General features: G+C 41.5%; 1 protein-coding gene across 2 annotated transcripts in view; it reads left to right on the top strand.

Moving 5' to 3' along the window:
* Window positions 1-4,714: 4,714 nt before the first annotated feature.
* The window catches only part of nexmifb (neurite extension and migration factor b), an 86,635-nt gene continuing 69,218 nt past the window's right edge, over window positions 4,715-22,131 (top strand). For both annotated transcript variants that reach the window (XM_086023655.1, XM_086023656.1), the window contains exon 1: window positions 4,715-5,777. The gene's annotated coding sequence lies outside the window, so the exon portion shown is untranslated. The remainder of the gene's footprint in view (window positions 5,778-22,131) is intronic.

The raw sequence follows: 22,131 nt of genomic DNA, 5'->3' as shown, positions 1-22,131 counted from the left end.
GTGAGAGCTAATAGTGAAAAAAGTGGATTTAATAAGTTTGAGTATGTTTAAAGCAGGTGGGAGGGGTAAAACTATTCAAAAAAGGTTTTTATGTGGTCTCTCTATACTGTCGATTTTCACCTATCGCAGGTAGGTGTGGTATCCTGCGATAAAGGCGCAGAGACAGCAACAAAATTACTCCAATTAATTTTCCTCACGTACAAACAAACACATGGCCAATTGTTGCCGGGCAGAGTTTAGAACAGCACAATCGACCAATGGGAAGAAAAATCCATATGGCCGCCACCCCATCTTGTCTGTTGACGTCGCTGAATGAAAAACTAGGGGCACTAGTGGACAGATACACCCGAAGAAATTACTCAAAAAACACACTTATAATGATTATGTTTGTTTAAACTCAATAATTTAGCAACTGGATCAATGCTCTGTATTACATACAACATGGAAAAAGAAAAAGGGGGCACTCCCTCTGACTCTTAATACAAAGTCTCCACTGCGTAACTACGTGACACGCAGTGGACTTAACCTGGGCCAAGCGCTGTAAAATGGAGGCATTGAGCTACTGTCTGGATGAAAAACCAAAAGTGATATCAGTCTCACTTGGCAGTATTGCAAAGTTATATTTATGTAGTAAGGAACAATTAAGGCGGAACAATGTGTGAAACCTGGCACTGGTGTAAAAAGAATTTTGGGCCTGTAGGGTGACGTTGTGAGACAGCTGTGTGGGCGTTGCATTAGGACAGCTTGTTAGTGATGTTGTTGCTCAGAAATACAGACAATGTGTCATTATTTCCACTCCAGGAATCTGTATTTTGGTCCAACTGATGCGGTGCACATTTATAATAGTTGATAAACTGATGCCAATGGGGAGTTTGCATTGACTCTCTAACTGCTCACAGCAAGATAAAAACCATTTGGGAGAACATTTGATGGTCTGTGGCTATGATTATTTATTATTAATATCAAAGCATATACTTACCGCACTTTACAGAGGATAGAATAAAACCTTTGTTGTCTTGGATGTTGACATTAACCCAGCACACCAATACATATCTAGTCATAATTACACAATGTCACTTAAGTTGAAAAAAGATATTGAGGTCTTTCTGCATCACATTACACACAAATTAACGTGTCAACCTTTAAATTAAGCTCCAACCTTGTCTGATACTTCTATGATGACAAATGGTATTTTGGGATTGTGGTTACTATGGAATTACTGTGGCAATTATGTTGTTTTTTTCCCGCCTTGCTGTTAAAAAGTGTGGAGCAAGCAAAGGTTGCACATCTATTTCTAAAGTAATTTGAAAGGCATGTTTGCGTCAGAGAGAAAAATAAATTTGTATTTGCCAGCGTGCATGCACCAAGAGAAGACAAGTTCAATTAAGAGAAAGCAGTATTGTGTGCACTTATTTTTGATTTAATGTTTGTCAAAAAGCTGAAAATATCCAAGTGTATCATTGGAGGCCATTACAGCTTCACATGCCTGTACAGGAATGAAAGCTCTTTATTAGTTGCAAAAAAATCTATCCATCTATCTATCTATCTATCTATCTATCTATCTATCTATCTATCTATCTATCTATCTATCTATCTATCTATCTATCTATCTATCTATCTATCTATCTATCCATCTATCCATCCATCCATCCATCCATCCATCCATCCATCCATAAGATGAATGACAAATTCTGGCTCATGCCAATATGTTGAGTGTCGTGGTTTCAGTGGTGTAGAACTGCATTGCATCATATTGAACGATGTGTCTGTCTCTTCTTAAAAAAAGGCTTTAGGCCTTAATGGGTTAAAGGAACAGAACAATCTCAAGGAGGATCAGAAGAAATGGACAGGATGTGAGTTAAATATGAAGGTCGCTGCAAAGGGTCTGAATACTTATGTCCAGTTTTTCTTTTTTCCTAAATTTACAAAAATGTCTACATTTCTTTTTTTTTTCGTCAAGTTGCGGTGCTGAGTATACATTAACCAAAATGAACATTTTTGAATTTGGCAAATGGCTGCACTGACACAGAAAGTGAAACATTTCAAGGGGTTTGAATATCCCAGCTGTCATCGGGCAGTATGTGGGGAACACCCTGAACTGGTTGCCAACCAATCGCAGGGCACACAGAGACAAACAAACAGCCACACTCACAATCAGACCTAGGGGCAATTTAGAGTGATCAATTAACCTACCCTGCATGTTTTTGGAATGTGGAAGGAAACCAGAGTACCCAGAGAAAACGCATGCAGGCACGGGGAGAACATGCAAACTCCACACAGGAAGGCCGGGGCCGGAATCGAACTCACAACCTCTGAACTGTGAGGTGGACATGCATTCCCAAAATGTGTGTGTGTATATATATTAGGGCTGATCAATTTTTTTGATCGCGTGATTAAGGTTTCCATAGCGACCAGTGGCTGCATTGATAAAGGCTGTTGGTCACCATGATCTATACATGTATCTTGAAAAAAAAAATGCTTTAGAGTAGAGGAGGCGTTACATCTGCTTCAAAATATTGACGATGAGGATGAATTGCTTGGCAGACACATGCACGGCTTTGTCCTCCTTAGGGTTGGGCACCGAAACCCCGGATTCGAGTGGAATCAATTCCATCATTCCGGTTCAGCCGGAACTGTTCAGATTCTAGAATGTCGGTGCTAAATTTAGATTCCTAGTTAGCCGCGCGGAAAAGCTACAAACAAAGTACGACCGATTAAAAAAAAAAAAAATGTGTGCGCGCATGGCGTGCAGCCTCGGGCTCCTGCCGCCAAAGATGCGTAGCAATAGCACATTAGCCCGCCCCCACTCGCGCTCAGCTCCTCGGCCCGCTTCGTCCCGGCCGGCAAGCGTGGGCAGCGGCGGTGGCGGCGACTCTGGGCGGGCCAATTCCCACAGATCTCCACAGCTGCGCGGCACCGCGGTGGCAGCAGTCGCTCTTCACGGGGTCGGTCAGCCTGCACGGGCCGGCCCGGCCGGCTCATTCGGCTGACGCCGAGCCATAGAATGACGCGATGCGGCTCATTACCCAAAGTCAGAATCAGCTAAGTACGTCTAATTGCAACATTGAACAAACAAGTTCAACACACAAATGCACATATCCAGCTAATATTTAGCTTAGATCATACGTAGATGCAGCATATACATAAATACTGTACCTACATACAGATACATCGTATGGTTACATAGACTGCTTAGATTAGATAGACTTTCCTTGCTCGCCCTTAAAATGCAGCGTTGTGTTTGTCATATATATTTTCTCTCTAAAGCAAGACAAGATTAGCCAATCAATTGGTGTTCAGTAGAATGCTTTTAGTAACAGCTGAAAGACGCATGCGTGCGTGTGTGTGAGTGTATGTGTGTGTGTTTGAAAAAGGCTGAGGGGCTGTTCGCGTGAGTTGAATCCAATGCTTGTTTTTTCAATTGAAGTCAACCCAAACTTTTTTCAAGAATATGTTCTATGCAGACTCCCTAGTTCAAACAAGGCATTCTGATTAATATTGTGTTTGTGGAATATGAGTTAAGTTGTAAAATCCATCCATTTTTTACCATCTCAGGGGTCGGCCATTTTATTACTTCTGTCGACTGAAAATGACATCACAGATGTGCTGAGGGCTCAAATAACGACCAATCATGGCTCAGTTTCAGAAAACAGGTGAGCTGTGATTGGTCGTTGCGTGAGCGCTGAGCAACTGTGATATCATTTTCAGTTGAAAGACGTGACAAAATGGCTGCCCCCAGTGATGACTAAAAACAGGTGGATTAACTCTTATTCCAAAAACGCAATATTTATCAGAATGCCTTGTTTTAACTAGTGGGCTTGTATGGAGCATATTCTTAAAAAATAATACCTTATGTTTGGGTTGACTTCGCTTTAATGAAGTATTTGCATAAGAAAATCAATCCTCTTATTCATGTTAAGGGTATTAAAATTCGAAAATATAATGGGACAGAAAAATCAAGGGATTTTTTTTACAATAAATAGAATATGCGATTAACTACAAGATAACTATGAAAAATGTGATTAACTACGATTAAACATTTTAATCGCTTGACAGCACTAATATGCATAAATGTATATATCTAAAAATTTATATATATATATACACGTTTCGGCTCGTGATGGCTGTTCCGATTTCCAACTAGGAATAATGCACTAGAACGCTCCTTTGAACTGGGAAGTCAGTTGCGAAGTTGGAAAAAAAAGGAACACGAGTTCACTGGCCGACTTTAATGTTACGTCACTCGACAATGGTGACCCCCATGCAGACACAGACCGTGAACAGGAAAACATAATTTAAAAGATTATAAACATACTGTATATTGATATACTAGCTATCTTTATCATTAGATTGATTTAGCTATTTGAAATAATTTCATGTAACACATGATTTGTACTGACGGCGTGAAGATATTATCTCCCTGCATGAAGTTATTTGGTGAAATGAATGAATTAAGTGCTTTGAAGATATGACATTTCTTTATTCATATAAATTAAGGAAAGTATGAAGATTTTCTGTAGTCAAAATGTGTTGTGATGAACCAGAACAACAAACAATTTATTGGAATCAACCATCTTTGTTGTTTACATCTGCCCGGAACGCTTTGAGATCGGAACCGCGACAATCCGACTTCCCACCTTCCTCGAATGCAACATCAGGTAACGACTAATCACACCACCTGTTTTCTGAGTTTGGTTATGTGACGTTCGCAAACTGAGCCTTTACTCACTGTGATGTCATTTTCCTTCGACAGCAAATGGCAAAATGGCCACCTCCCGAGATCGATAAAAAAGAAAAAACAGTGGATTTTACCTGCTTAATTCATATTTCCCAATTGCAATATTCACCAGAATGCCGTGGTTAGACTAGAGAGACATCATAGAATATTTTATTGAAAATACATTTTTGACTTGCCTTCTACTTTTCAAGTGATTTTACATACAGCTCTCGTTTCGGATCTCATTTGATTCGACGGGTTACTTGGCATGCGCAAGCTTTTCCCAGAGAGCTACAGAGAGTCGATACAAGTGGCAAGAGTGGGCCCATCACGACGTGCAGCCGTGGCCGCACACACAAGCAGCCTATTCATTATTCATGACTATTCATGTGCTTGCAGTCGCCCTGTTATGATACAGTCCTATCCGGAGTGGCCTACACCTGATTTGCTCCTCGCTTCCGTCGGGCGGTGCGTGGCCCTGCGTCGGCCGCCTGTGCGCGCTCATAGGTCGGATCCAGAAGGCTCGGAAAGGAAGAGGAGGGGTGAGCAGACTGCAAGGAGGGGGAGAGGTCCAGCTGCAAAAAAAGAAGAGGGGAGAGGGAAAAAAAGAACCGTGACAATGGCAACATCAAGCATCTCCTAAACGGTACGCGAAAAGGAGGCGGGCGGGAGCTGGGACACGCCGGGCCGCCTTGTGAGCGCCTCTTCCTGGAATACGAATCGCGGCGTAACATGGAGCGGCGCGGCAGAGGAGAGTCGCCGTGTCTCCATCACTGAGAGGCGCGTCCACCTGCTAAGCAGAGGCCCGGGCTGCTGCTGCTGCTGCTGCTGCTGCTGCTGTTGCTGCTGGTTCTGGTTCTGTGGCTGCTGCGGGCTGGTGGAGCAAGCAAAGCAGGCTGGCTGGCCGGGGCTGGTGGGTGGGGGACATGCAGGGGGGACGTGTTTGCATTTGGGAGGAAAGAAGACGCACCTTCTCACATTCCGCCCGAAGCTCTTGCGGAGGATCCAATTGCGACGCGTGGGGAAAGACGCAGTTTTTTGGGGCGCAGACGCTCCGGAGGTAAGCAGTGAAACGTTCTTTTATCATCACCGTCGCTATTAACGTGGGCGTGATGTGTTTTTGAATTGGGGTGCTTGATTTACACACCGATTGAAAGGCCATCCATGCTTTCACCCCCCACCCCCACCACCCCATCAGACATTTTATTTTATTCCAAGGGAGCATGCGGTGTAGTAGCAGCCTTCTTGGGACAGCTGTCTTATAGCCTGCTCACATTTATCCATCCATTACGTCTTTCCAGCAAACACTATATAGAAAAATACCCACTCATATTACTCACATCAGCTCTTTTGAAATCCCGGTGCTGTGTATTTAATGTGAGCCGTCATTTTAAATTTGCCCACCCCCCCACCGCCCCCAACTCCACCTCCCCCCTCCCAATATACTCCCTAAACGAACAAGACACAAATAATCCTCAGTAATGAATGATTCATGAATGAGATATTGAACCCCCAATATGGGTTAACATACCTTCCCAAGGAGAGGCCCCTCCCTCTCGCTAAAGGATTCCAAACATAAATCCTCGTTGTAAATATTCTTCTTTTAAGTGACGCTCCCCCACCCGATATGGTGACAGTCTAGTACACAGGTGCACTGTGTGTGAATGCCTTCACTGTCGGCCCAGTGAATTACTAGCTTCTGTTCGCATGTTTACTGGGTGTCCCGTGCACGGTCGGCCGTGCTGCAAAAAGCAATGTGGACAATGTGCCGTTGCTTTCCAAGACGCTTGGGTTTTTAAAGAGACAGAAAGTGTTGATGTGGTGTTTGTCAATGTGACACATTCTTGACAGGTACTGGGAACACATTCCTGCTTGAAGTTTTAGGGCCAGTTGAATCCTTCAGAGTGCAGCTGCAGTTAGGCGCTGCTGGTGAAATGCTTATCAGTCCCCTTTGTGGGTCCTCCTCCCCTAATGTGAAGACAGCAGTGAAAACCAGATGGAAGGCCATGCATTGATTGAGTCAAAACGAGCCTACATGAGGGTTAAATTGACTTGACACATTGATGTGGGTGTCATTATCATGTGTGACGGCACCGTGTGCGCTATTGGCCCCCGGGCTATGTGACGTGTGCGTTCAGGGGGGAATTGTTGCGGGGGCTGCTCGGCCTGGAACTGTTTGACGATTGTCGATGTGGAAACTAACTGAACCGAAATGCGTCACAACAATCCACGTGTTCTCTTTTCTTATTCGTCGCACAAATGTAAACAGGAAGTAGGTTTGGTGCAGTAGCAAGTGAAACAGTGGCAGTAACACACACTGTTAAAACTGATTGGTTAAAAGTAATCCAAATTGGGTGAAGTAGCTAACCCAGTGCTGGATCAAAACGGGACCGAGACAATGTTGTTTTTTTACTACCCAACACATTGGGGCGAGGATTTGACCCAATGCATTGGGTCAAGTTTTTGATCCAACAACACTGTAAAAAATGTTGGGTGAACTCAAAATTTCAAGGTAACAAACTGACATTTCCCAAATTTTCAGTTGGGTATTTCAACTAAAGATCCCAAGATTTGCTTTTGTGGCTTCCTGTATTTCACAACAAAGAAATGAATTTACAGAACGGTTGTCCCTTTCATGGAACCACAACTTAAAGGTACCGTATTTTCCGGACTATAAGTCACGTTTTTTTCCCCCCATAGTTTGGCCAGGTGGACGACTTATACTCTGGAGCGACTTGTGTGTGAAATTATTAACACATTATTACCTGTATATCATTTCACGCGTTATTTTAACCCACACAAAGAACATAAAGACGAATCCTAAAAGCTATTAAAATGCATGAATAATTCAAACGCTTAAAATCCAATATTGTGTTAAATAAGTAATTAAAAAGGTATGATAAAAAGACAATTTGACTGTCTATCAATCCATCTATACAAAAATAGTGTACTGTTTCTTTAAAAGGCGCCGTGCCTGGCCGTGCATGGTCTTGCATCATCAGCCAGCCACACACACACACACGCACGCACGAGAGCGGAGGAGAGAACCGATAATTACGACCGAATACAAAAATACTTTTGGAGACTTGGAAACATTCTACATGGTCGACGATAAATAAAAGACTTATTTAATCGATCTACAACCGTTTTGGTGAGTTTAAAGTTATCTTACCTTAACTTTCTTGTAAATCTACATGTGTGGATGTTAGCTAAATGTTACCATCGTAGCTCGGTGGAAATGATGTGTACTAAGCGCACAATTTTATTCATTTGATTTATATGGACACATTTATTTGCGTTACGCGACAGAGACAACTTGGATTCCGAGAGGGGATGGATGATACTAATTTACCAACATTTTCTCAGAAGAATAAAAAGCAACTTTCCCTAGTCCGGGTTCTTGACAGCAAGTCCCTCACATGATATGTTTGGTCCAGTCTTTATGCCGAATGCCCTTCCTGACGCAACCCATTTTCCATGGTTGGAATGTCCGCCCTCACCGGAATTTAAACCCTTGTCCAAATTCAGTGTTGCTACCCACCAACAGTTACTAAGAATGTTACATTAAATTGACTTCAACTTCAGTACACAAACTGTCCAAAATGGCGATGAGCTTTAGCTTCTGCTGGGTCAAAATAATTAACCCAACCTTGGGTTAAACACATAGAGATATACTCGTTCATACTCACATTCACGTCTATGGGCAATTTTGAGTCTTCAATTACAGTGGAAAAAGTCTCCACACCCCTGTTCAAGTGCCAGGTTTTTGTGATGTAAAGAAAAATGAGACCAACATAAATCAAAACCTTATGTGCTTTTTTAAGCATCTGCAACTCTCTGGATTTTTACAAAATCGTTTTGAGAGGTGAAGTAAATACTAAACTACAGAAATCATGTTGCAGAAGTGTACACACCCGCTTATAACTGGGAAAGTGACTGTGTTCAGAATGAAACAGTCACATTCAAACGCATGTAAAATGAGAGTCAGACCACATTGGCCACCATTTAAGTGCCTCTGATGAACCCCAAATACATTTCAGAGATTCTATTAAGCTTTTTTTTTTTTCTCTGCTTCTTGCTTTCATCAGATCTTGCGCCATCAGTTACTGCTCTGCTATTGATGCTTTTCCATTGGCAAACCTGTTACTACAAGATACTGTGCTGTACTATTTCCAGCACCCGGTCATCTGGGGTTTCAAGCATGCAAGCTAACACCATGTGGTTGAAATAAACCACTGCTGGACACTCATTGATCAAGCAGATCAGATATTGCTGCGATTGGAACGTTTCAGGATTTCAGAATTATATGCCAAAATCTCGATTTTGCATTTGCATGAGGTTTGCTACCCTCAGTCTCTTCTGCTGATTTTTAACAGCCACATGCCGAGAATTAAGTACAGGTACTATTTTAAGTTGGAAAACCGATTACCTTCAACTCAATTGAGTAGAGCTGAGCCAAGTCAGTACTATGCTGTGGAAAAGCAGCAGTGTCATCTGTTTACACACTTGGCATTATTATGGCACTCAGGAACAATTTTTCGTACATCAAATTCAGATTACGGCGTTTACACATGACCAGACTGCACCAAATAGGGTTTGATTAAAATGGACCAAAATGGGGCTAATGTGACATCACCCTCAGAGGAAGTTGGAAACCTGTCCTTTACCTTGCCATGGTTTTGACCTGATTCGGATTTGGTTTAAGAGTAAATTGATGTGAGAATTTTAGCCCAGTGACACAATTCAGCCCCATCTTCCTGCCAGCAGCCTTGCCCGAAATGTGTTTTCAAATGCCGCTGGAGCGTTATGTTGCGGCCATAAAAGCAGCAGCTTGTGTACATAGTCTCTCTCTTATCTTCCCGGGGCTGATGTGTGCTCGTTGGCTCCTCCCGCTTTCCAGCCTTGGGCGCATGCACGAGCTACTGCGAGCACTAGTCAGTCCACAGATAAGCAACTAAACCTCATCAACGCTGCCAGCCATTCTTCTCACGTGAGGATCATGCCTCTTATTGATATTTTACACCTCACACATCCTTATCACCATAAATCAGAATCAAGGAATAAGATGTTGCAAGGTGTTACTTAGGAAGGACATGGTATGAATAACAAACCATCTTTTTTTTTTTTTTTTTTCTTGCCTCTTAGGGGTCCCACTGAGCTCTATGTCTAGAATCATTTATATCCTATTCTCATATCTCTGCTTTAGAAGCACCTTGATCCCATCGGGGCGGTTTCGGTCAGTAACAATGTATGCAGAGTCCCGCTGCGTTTGGGTTGTGACATGCCGCGCTGAGGCCCAGCAGCTCTAGTCTTTCTCTGCGATGCGGGTTTTCTGTAATTAAAGGCAGAGGTAAGAGCAGGGGAGCGGGCCGGGCCCTGATTGCTTTTCATAGCCGCGAGCACAACGAGAGCTGCAGCGTGTCCTCAGGGGACTGAGGCGCTGTTGAGCTCTTTTTTATTTTTTATTTTTTGGGCTGTCAGCTCGACCCCCACCCCGCCAGTTGTGGAAATACACTCATGCTGGTAGCGGGCCCCAAAACATACATCCCTGCGCATACACTTTTCAACTTGGAAAATATGTGTGCCTATAAGTGGGACAATGTAATGAATGAAAAGTCATCTAAAATGGGGCAACATTGCGAAATAGGTCTGAACAATTCGTCAAATTGAGAATGCAATTTTCAGATCGCAAAGCCTGCAATTTGAGTGAAACCCCCCCCCGGGCTTCAGTCTATTTTTTATTTATTCATGCAGTATCTAGGTAGGTTCAGTGCTTAAAAACTACAGTTTACATATGATTATTTCATGAAATATGAAAAGTTGAACTAATAAAGGTGTTTACGCCGCACTTTTTTGATTGAGTTTTGTGAAGGTGTCATAGTGAACGATTAAAAGACTGCGGACACTGTTTTGGTAGACCGGTGCATGTGCGCTTGGCGTAAAAAGTGTCGCATCTTCATTTACATGCCGGGGCAATTCTAGTTTGTGAATTACCGTATTTGTGAATTTCACAGATCGCGCTATGCCTCGTTGGACATCCCAACAGACCGAGGGAGTTTTCTATTACACGACCCGGCGCTGAAGTGATTTGGTGACAGAAGATAGAGCAGACTTTACACCAGGTGAAACTAGGTCTAACTTGTGGTGCAGGTGGTTTAACGCGATTTTGGTGGATTCGATCCAAGTGCAGGCAGACAGATTCTGTCCTCCGCTGATATGTACGGTGGATTGTATTTCATTCATAACTATAACATTAGCGTACACTATGAATGGAATAAATTCATTTAATGTATTATTATTATTATCATCATCTCAAATAAACTTTTAAAAGAACCCCCGTAGCACGGCAAAGCCGATCTCCGCGTGTGCGTCTGGGTTGGGTTGGTCTGGAGTGGAGATCTTCTCGCAGTTCCTTATAAACGTACTTTGCTCACGGCAATCTTTTGCACGAACTCCAGCGAGTCTCTTATTCTTCCGCCATGTAGATAGCATGCCTCGCCTCGGCTGAGTGTAAAGGGAATGAGGGGAGCCGTTTCGATTGGCCTGGAATCAAGTTGGCTGTGTTCAGTCCCACAACAGCGCAAACACCCATTTCTCACTGCACAGTTAGACTGCACTTTGCGCTGGGCATGAAAATACGGCCTTGCAAATGAAATTGTTTCAGTAAATTACATTGAAGTAAATAATTATACTGTTTTCACATTAATTCACGGTTCATTTGTCTTTATTTTCAAGTAAGCCTAACCTATAAAACCAAAACACTTGTGTGTAAATAATCTGATATTGTTTATTGTAATAAAGATGAATTTATTAGCTGTGGTTGTAAGAAATGATATACTTGTGAAGAGGATCTCGAAAAAAATAATTGCATATTAAATCCCAATCGCAATATTAAGGGGAAAAAAATCACAATAGATAATTTTTCAAAATCATTGAGAACTAATGTGGAATAAGGCTTTGTATATCTGCCTCACAGAGTAGTTGTTTGTCTCTCGCCTGTACTCTGCCTCTCGCACAGAGTTAGCTAGGATAGCCTAATAAGGACACGCCGTATATATAATGGATATCAAGATATACAGAAATCTGATACTGCATGTTCACCTGGCCTTTAGCGAGCAGTGGAGCCCACGTTAGTTGAGCAGTTGCTGGGGGAGGGACGATGCACAAATAGACAATCTGTGCTCTGTCACGTCTGGAACAATCCAAAGAGAGCATGAGAAAGCTGAGATTCAAACCCAAACCACAAAATTATGAGGCTAACCACCATACATCATGCTTTTTTTTAAAATACTGACAACGATATTTTATTCAATTTACATCCATAGTGAAATGTATGAAATGCAATTCCTCCGAGGTTGTTCAGGTAACTGTTGCAGAAAACTTGAGCCAATTATCTCTGAGTGCTGTTTTGCTTTTTTTTTCCAGTGGCTTTTTTTTTTTTGCAACTTTGAGAGAGAGCAGCCTTAACAAGGGATGTTATAAGAATAATATCAGACGAGGAGGACATACCAAACGTTGCGGACACGTGTATTTCCACATCTTGTGAGACTATTACAAAGGCAAAATAACATACATATCACACGCTCGCTCCCGAGCAACGCGGTGCGTTCAAAAGGCGGGAATTTACATACACATGAATCCTATTTATTCGATTTGAAGACAACAAATTTCAATCATAATAAATTCTGATTTATTTCCCAGCCCTGCTCTATTTAATTGTTTGTTTTGTGTACATTACTTTATTAATCCCATTAGGAAGGTTATGGTGCACAAATGCAAACCAACGTAACACGAGAGAACAGATAAACAGAGTTAATGAGACATATTGCGCAGATGAAGGTTTCAAGTGTGACAAATACGCACACACCAAGATGGCCCTCCTGCTCCTCTGCACAGAGGCCCTTTCAGGGTTTGATGTTAGGAACAGAGTGTGAAGAAAGTTGCGTGTCATCTTTTTGTTGATGAATTAGTTGTGCATGATTAGTCCGAGTAATGCATTCGGATTTCTGCCATCAACGCACAAAAGCCCAATTAATGCGGACTCTATTAAACCACTTTCCGCATTGCCTACTTGAGCTCAGTATGTGGGCTGGTGGCCACTGGGACCACGCGCACGCAGGCTTTTGACGTTCATACCTCATTTCCTGCTTCCACATCAGACCCTCATATTGCAGATGGATAGATAATGTGAAATCCCCCACCCCAATGTTGGGCACACACCCTCACGGGCCCCCCACCCCCCTCTCGTTTGTTAACTCCTGGGATTCTCGAAGCAGACAGTGAGATGTGATCCTGGGAAATTTGAGAGGGGAGACTGCAGCGGCGGAGGTTCTAATGCGGCGGACACAGGTGCACCGACATGAATGGTGTGAAAGCATCATATTCACAACATGACTCGGGAGGGAGGAAGCTATGTGACGGGGCTGGATTTTAATTGGTTTCGCAGTATGCTCCCTTGTATTGTTCTCTTTGTAATGGCACACACAGTGGCAATAACAGGCCTGGTTTTTTTTTTTCTTCATATAATAACACTAATAGATTCATCGCCCCCCTGTCTAATTTGAGCTTGTTTTTTTTTTTTGTTGTTGTTTTTTTTTTTTTTTTTTAAATTCCTCCTGTTGAAGCCGGAGGTGTTATATGCTGGACATGTATACTGTGGGGATAGCGGAGTAATAAGCCATCTTCATTAGCCCTATCTTTAATTTGGCAGCAGGAAAGAGAGGAGGGCGAGGGGTTGATGATGAGGAATCAGAGTAGCACGCACCAGGAGAGAGGAATAAATAGGAGCTGCAGAGGAATGGCGGGATGGTGGGAAGATGAGAGGAAAGGATGGACCGAGAGAGTACAGAGACGCGAGGAATAGAAATAAAGGCTGGTTGGGGAGGTCGGGGTGCGTCAGGAACAAACAAACCGTGGTGAGATAGACGGTTGTGTTTTTAATGGGAGAGAAACTCCTTTGCTGTTTCTCATCTTTTTTTTTTTCCAAATGTTTTGTCTGTTCACCACTTAACAAGGCACCAATGCCTCAGAAAAGAAGCTGCTGTACGTAATTACCGGCATTTCAAGACAGCCTCGTTTGCTTCTCCAAACAATGTTGTGAATCTGCATGCAAAAAAAAAAAAAAAAAAAGGAAAAAGAAACAGACCGAATCGTACGCCAGATGAACCTTTATTAATATTTATTGCGATGCAGCATTCAGTCAAAGATTTTCTGTAATTCGTTTAGCCGTGCTGCTGTTTTCATTTAGGAAAGACTGCAGCGCCACTTGTGCCTGAAACAAACATTCAGGATAATTGATGTGAAAAGCTTTTTCATTGTAGTTGATGTCAAAGAAAAGCATGACAAAAGCCTGTTGAGGGAATGCAAGAGCCCACCCCTCAGATACAGTCAGCCTGGCCAATAGTGCTTTCCGTTGCATTTCCTATACCACGCCAGAGGCAAAACATAATCCAAGTTATATGAGAAATGTCCTGGAATATCTTAACACCAAACTGAATGGCGTGCATGCATTTTCAAGATGGATTTGACCCGATCTGTTGGATGTTGCTGCTGATGGCACAATAGCACGACAACTGTTCTACAAAGGCTAATAATTATAATCATTCCCAGCAAGTGGTCCTTGTCACAGGAGCGTGGCACAATGGAAATAATAATTAGGACTTCTCATTCCACATGAGCGTGTGATGTGTGCACAGTGACATCTAGGATGTACAGCTGCGTTTTTGTTTGTTTGTTTGTTTGTTTGCCTGATTGGGCTTGCCACAGTTCGATATGTTGGATTTACTGAGCAGAAGTGTCCAATTTCTCATTCCAAATATACTTTAAAGTACACTGTTGCCTTGTGATACAAGTTTAATTTGCTCTGTGACCATGCACAGTGGAAATGCCATTTATCTGGTTAAAAGCCCCCCCCCCCAAAAAAAAAAACAATGGATAGAGTAGGAACGGATCAAAACTGCTCAACAAGCCGCAGTATTATTAGCCATTCTTCACAGTCAACATGGAATATATGCCTGTGAGTATTGTTATATTGTCCGTGTACATGTGTTGCTACACAATTTGTATTCCAATATATAGGGTTACAGTGGCCCACCACGGGACGGCTCGTGAATAGAGAAAATCCACGTTCATTATAAATGTATTGAAAAGAAATTTAAAACGTGTTTTTATACCCCCAAATTAGTGGAAAAAAACAGCGATATACCACCAATAAACAGTTTTTCGGTCAGTCTGTGCGTATATCTCAGACTAAACAAAAATAGGATAGCACGTTTATAACGGTTCTCCAGCAAAGTCAACATTTACTGCACTGCAACTTTATCCTAATGTAAAAGCAACTCAGTAGTAATCTCTGCAGACCGCCACCCAAAATTTTAACAACAGTGCGCAGTGTCGTATTTGTCTGTCGCTTTGACAATGAGCAGGCTATATCCTGGTTCATGCAAACGCTGTTAAGGTTGTAGATTTTGGATTACAGTACTGCATTCATCATTGTAGCATTGACAATTTCCCTTCCCTATTACTACTCTATTACACATTTGCAAATATATTATACTTGCATACTTTTGTGTTTTATGCTATAGTCTTACAGTGAGACCCACTTCCATAGTAGGTAAATAAAGATGATTCAGATGGTTCCACTCATGTCCTGGTGATTCCAACAGTGAAAATAAGGGTGGAACGAAAAACGACTTGAATTGCAAAAGTGGTTTTGATTTAAAATGCATCAAATAGAACCCAACCGAATCGAATCGTTCCATTTTAAAATGGACCGTCCTTTGTATAGGACCCCATTTATTGAAATACTTTTCGAATAGTTTTCATCCATACGTATGTATGTATTAGGGGTGCGCATCTCACCACAATATGATTCCATACGTTTCTCGATACATTCGGTCATGTCATGATTTGAAAATGGAAGGATTCGATTCAGTTCGATTCAGTGGGATTACAGTTTGATTTGATATGGTATGGCTGTAGCTTTTGTCATGTTTATTAATATGCAACAACAGGTATAAGCGCTCCAAAGCCCAAACTATCCAAGTTACGGTAATTAAATTCAAAGAAACAACCGATCATCAGCAACACCAAATGGATTTATACAGATTTATTTCTGGTGTGCATCTCTCATAAAAGATGATTCAATACGTAGCGCTATACATGGGATGCAATTTGATGTATTTTGTATGTATGTGCTGTATACACACACACACACACACACACACACATCCACATACATATCGTCACTGTCCTGTGAAAAACACTAATGTCCATTTTTTTCATTTTTCTTATTTTTACGTGAATGGGGTTTCTGTGTTACGGACATCGCATTAATGTGAAAATAAAAAAATAAAAAAAATTGATTTACGCGTTTTTCACAGGACAGTGACGATATATATTTAAATGCATTGAAAAAAGTTACAAATTGCATATATATATATACATATATACATGTATAGCCAAGAAAAATATAAATAATAAAATATATAAAATAAAAAGAATCTCATTGCATCGTACCCTCTGGAACTGAGGCGTACCATATCGAATCGAATCGTAATCTCACTGTATCGAAACTAATTAATCAAAATTTTCCACTTCAACCATCTTTGAAACCTATTGCACCTTATGCATTGTGATACATATCAAATAATCTTTTATTGGAGACATGCAAGCCCAGAGCAAACCTTTGTCTCATGTTATCTGCAGCAATTTTTTTTGTGCAATTCCTGGGCCCGCATACTCCCTCTCACAAGGTTCAGTGAAAATCGTTGTGGTATTGAATTGCATCCATCCTACAATCCAAATGACTATTGTAAAATGGTAATTAAAACAACCAAAGCTGGTGGTGGTGTTGGACTTTTGCACAGTACTGCATTATATGCCGACTTTAACAAGTGGCTAATTGTAGTGTCAGAAAACAAGCAGGACCAGAATGCCTCCCCCTCATTTATTTTGGGCTCGCCTCTGACAGCAGCATTGGGCGACGTATGGAAGCCCCGCCATGAGCAAATAGACGTTTCTCAGCTCACTATGTGTCAGTGCTCTTCGAAGTCACTTCCCCAAGTCATCATTCAGCTCCACTGTCACAATTCAGCCCACATACATCAGTGCTGAGCCAGTAAAATGCTCTCCAGAGGGAGTCAAATATGCACCTCAGTGTAGCCGCAGCTGATAAAAGAGCTAATTCATCATTTAGTCACACAAAGCCTCAGAGATTCATTGGTAATACCTTGTATACAGCTATACTGAAAATCGAAATAACACTCAGGCCTCTGTTTAATTTAAGCAGTAGTGACTCACAGCATTGAGATATGTTTTGGAAAAAGTGTCTGATTTAGCTGAGTGTTTTGTTATTGTTTTTTTTTTTTTTTATGTTAAACGTTTGCATGATTTTATGTCTGACCAGATAAATATTTGACTGCAGCCTTTCTTTGTCTTATTTCACCTGAATTATTCTGAGTAGATGAAGTCACACTGGGTGGTAAGAAAAGTGTAATTTGTTTTTGACACCTGATTGACCATTACACAGCAGATAATGATGGAAAAAAAAAAAAAGAAAATCACTCTTTCGAGCCCAGTTAAAGACAAAATGAAAGTGGTGGAACAAAGCAATTTCTTCTCTGAAAATACTTTTCGAGGCCTTTGTTGACCTTCTTGTTCACAGAATTAATCGCTTACTTGCCATCAGGAAACCTTTTGATGTAATTATTTAAAACCCACATTAACATTCATAACTGTCGTACAATTGTAAAAAACAACAACAACAACCACAAATGAAGCGTTTTTTAATTTGAAGTGGTTCAGGGACAAAATTATTATCACTGTGTTTTATTTTGATATTTTTTATCTTCCTGTTACTGGTTATATTGGTTATCTTCTCAGATCAACTATTCATACTACTAGTGTTGTTCCTACTACTGCTATTACTGCTGCTACTACTAATAACAACAACATTGTTATTATCATAAATCTCAATGATAATTCAATGGTAATGTTTATAATGTATTTTTGACTACCTGTAATCAAGATAACCTCATGCCATGTTTAATCATATTTACAATTGTTTCCTCTCATCAGTGGTTCTCAAATGTTTTACACCAATTACCACCTATAAAAATATTTACCCCACCACGTACCATCATCGTGACATCATCATGACAAACATTAAATTACAGCATAAGTAGTAAGACTAACCGCTCATCAAAAATGATACTGATTCCTAAACAGTATATTTAATATTGTAAGCCACTGTAGTGTTATGCAAAGTTTGAACATTTACACTACACTTCAATAGGTAAGATTAAGAAAAATACTTAAAGGGGAAGTCAACCCAAACATCTTTTTTTCAAGAATATGTCTAATGCAAACCCACTAGTCGAAACACGGCATTTTGATGGATATTGAGTTTGTGGATTAAAAGTTAATCCACCCGGTGGCCATTTTGTCACTTCTGTCGACTGAAAATGACATCACAACTGCTCAGGGCTCAGGTAACGACCAATCACGACTGACCTGTTTTCTGAAGCTGAGCCCTGAGCAGTTGTGATGTGATTTTCAGTCGACAGAATTGACAAAAATGGACGCCCCCTGAGATAGCTAAAAGGAGTGGATTTTGCTGCTTAACTCAAATTCCTCAAACGCAATATTAATCAGAATGCCTTGTTTCAACTAGTGGCTATTATTCTTGAAAAAAACATGTTTGGGTTGATTTCCCCTCTTTAAAATAACAATGATTAATTTGTATGAGTACTGCACATAAAAGTTAAATAAACAAAATAAAAATTAAAATGAAATTAAAATGAAACGCAAATACATTGTACTTCAAACAACTGAACTGTACACGAGCAGTGATGCTTTCCCGTACCGCTAGACATACAACACTTTGCAAATCGCTACCCTATATCATTAGTACAGTTGACAAAACCCATACAGAATAAGAACGTTTAAAAAAATCAACTCATATGTCCTCAGATTACTCGCTCTTATAAATAGCAAGAGCATGACGTTGCCTATAGGCCCTTCCCATCCTTTTCAGCAGGTGTATCTTTGTTGCACTTCCAATCACTGCTTCAGGACAATGTTTCTGTTATGCTTGGCTAAATACTTTGGCTGCATCACAACAAGAGCTATTTTCCTTTTATATTCAAATGATGCTTTGTATAAACTGCTTCTTTGAGATCTGTCTCAAAGGTGTGGGTACGATGCTTTTCCATCTCGCCCGTTTCCCCCCCAAACGTGTGCTTTATTTGGGATTTGTTTATGGTTTATTTATGTTAGTAATTCCGCCGAGGGAAAATCTTTGACAAGGGAGAGCTTGTGTACTGTCTGCGTGCATACTCTACAGTCATATGATCTAATAGGTTTTAAACCCGCTATCAAAGATGCATGCCGCTGCAGTGTTTCGGCTCCAGTGATGAGGCCTCTGGAGAGGCGGGCGAAGGTATCTTGGTGCATTGTGCAATCTCGGGCCAGCAATTGCTGAGAGGAGCACCCTGTACTGACTGTTGATTCTAAAAGTGCTGCAGTCCTCGGGGGTTGTATGACCTGACACGGAATTAGCAGAAACAAACACTATCTTCACGAACACTAACCACTACGCAGGCAGTATCACTCTTAGACAAAATCGTCTGACAAGCATGAGCGCGCACACCCTTTATGTGGGAGTGAGTTCATCTGTGGACACTGGATATTGGGCTTTTTAGAACGATAACATACCGTGTCATCGATTGTACAAAATCAGCTAACATCGACGAGTATTGAGATACATGTCTTAAAGGGGGAGTTTACAGTGTTAGTACTGCTAGCAAGATTTTGATATAGCATCAGTTGTGTAGTCCCTTCCTCCCTTCAATTTTTGACCAAAGCCATGCCCCTTATTTATTCATTTTTGTCATGTACAATTTGTATTCCATTTCTTTACATATTCATTGGTTGTGATATCACAAACATATGTGCAGCACTTTGTAACAGCATTGTTTTTTAAATATGCTATATAAATAAATTGGATTGGATTACCAACATGGCCATTTAAAGGCATTCAATTATGGAAGTGTGTAGTTGTGATTACGGTTGCCAACTAGTCAAGTTGGATGCAATAAAGGCCTGACAGAGCATCTCCAGGGAAGAAACTAACAATTTGGCGACTTCAGGCACTCATTGACTGATTCCCAGTCTTTCACTATTACTTACTCTGGTGTCTTCATACTTTTGCCTAAAATCGGTTTTCTGAGAAAGAGAGAAAGTGAGAGAAAGGGCCCTTCGACTCATCTCTGTGGGCTTAAGCAAATGTGAATCTTAAGTTGTGTTGTAAAATGTATTTAAAGTGGGCTAAGAATTAATTCCATTCTTTTCTGAAGGCAGATGGGCTTTCCATATCCGCCGAGATGAGTCGCTGTGCCCTCCTGAGACTTCCCATCACAAATCAATTACCTTTCTAACTCCCTCGCCTCTCCCACTCTCTCCAAGTGCTCTCCTCATATTCTTCATTAGAAGCCCCACCACTTCACCTAGAGCTCACTTTGAACATCTCAACCAGAACTCTGTGTGTTTTTAAGTGTCCATGCCACCTTAGAGTACCTCTGTGTGATTTGTTAATGCGTCTTAGCTGCATGTGCGGATCACATTGTTCCCAGTCAGTGTCTCTGACATAAATAGGAGGCCATTCTGGGCTTGATCAAGACCTTTTCGTCGGTGAAATCTGGCTGTAATGTCAAGGTTGCAGTGGCTTCGTCCTTCGGGAGCGATTATGTTATGTTCTCCCTTGCGAGTGGTGGCTCACAAACAAACATCTCGCTAACTGAGGGGCTTGACAGCGGCATCCTATTTTAGTCATCGGCAGGTAGGCGGATGAGTTGAACTGCTCCGCGCTGCAAAGTCTTAGTCTAATTAGTCCGCCTAATTATGTCTTTGTGCTGGAAATTTCTCAAATTAGTGTGATCGTGCAGAATGTGAGCATGCTCATTACAGTTGTCATTGCGGCGCTTAGCAAGGGAAGTGTCAGTGGGCCTCGCCGCCGTGCATATGCCATTATCAAACACACTATTCTTGGAACGGGCTCCATCGCATAGAACCTCACGGAGAATGTCACCTGCGAGAGGCTTGAACCCCCCCCCCCCCCCCCCCCCCCGGTGCGGACCACCGAAAGGTCCCCTTTGATTTTCCCTCTTCACGCGGCAGCTGTAAGAGTGTCATCGCATCAGGGATGTTAGATGTCTCACATGGAGCCACTTTTTGATTTGCCTCCTCGGGTTAAGGAGCCACACACTCACTCCCCTTTTCTTCCTCACTTTTCCTCATGACACCAAGCAAGGACAAGAGCACAACCCCCCCCCCCAGCACCCCCCCCCCCAAATATATCTACCTCTCTTCCTCCCTTGTTCATTTCCTCCCATCCCTTTCCCCCCCCACTCCCAAGCTTGTGTAATTGGTATTCCGAGTGGCAGCTGGGATCCATACAAACGCACCAGACAGAGGGAGCAAGCAAGCAGGGAGGAATGTGTGTGTGTGTGTGTGTGTGTGAGAGAGAGAGAGAGAGAGAAAGAGAGAGAGTCAGACATGGAGGCAGGGAGGGAAAAAGAGAAAGCAAGCAAGTCAATACGCAGCTTCATTAGAACACTGAGTCACAGTGGTCGTTGCCTCGTTTGTTTGTGTTTGTCCAATATTTTGTCCAAAGCAGGGCCTGACGACCCGTTGGCTCACAGCGGCAAACCAACAGTGACACGCCCCCTGGCAGACATTTTTTTTTTTTTGTGCCTCTTTTGACCTTTTTTCACCTACTCACCTTTGTTCTACTCACTTTTGATGCACTGATAGTAACTCATTGGCGTAGCAGGTTTGTCATTGCTTTCAGTAGGGTCTTCATTAGGGATGAATAATTAAATTAATTCAAATTGACATTGCAATGTAGTAGAACACAATTTTTAAATGCTAAGGCAGCAGTTTTGGAAAAAAAACCAGATTAATTTTGGTGGGTCGGTAGTCTTTATTTTTATATGTACAGTGTATTTTATTCAATTAGTGTCTAGATAAGTTCAGTGCTTAACACGTGCAGTCCACATTTATTTTGTACGATGAATGGCAACAGGTGAATACACAGGTTAACTCATTCTATCCCAATGACATATTTACATGTCATTTCACAATGTGTCTGAAAAAGTCTGGTACTGAATGAGTTAATATATTGCTTGTGTTTGTTAAAGAAATACATGGCAAAAGGACCTTGAAAAATAAATTGCGCATTAAATCACAATCACAATATTGAGCCCAAAAAAGAAAAGAAAAAAAAAATCACTTTTAGATTATTATTCAAAATCGTAGGATTACTTCCAATCGCGTTCAGGCCAGCAGAAAAGGTCTTTCTTGCCCTGACCTAACTTAGCACCGGACACTGCAGTAATGTTACAATTTCCACTTTG

This window comes from Filicampus tigris, chromosome 2 (genome assembly GCF_054856515.1).
Source record: "Filicampus tigris isolate MCC_2025a chromosome 2, RoL_Ftig_1.0, whole genome shotgun sequence".
In the NCBI taxonomy this organism is placed as follows: Eukaryota; Metazoa; Chordata; class Actinopteri; order Syngnathiformes; family Syngnathidae; genus Filicampus; species Filicampus tigris.
Note: the sequence above shows the minus strand (reverse complement) of the source record. Positions and strands in the feature narration are given on the sequence as shown.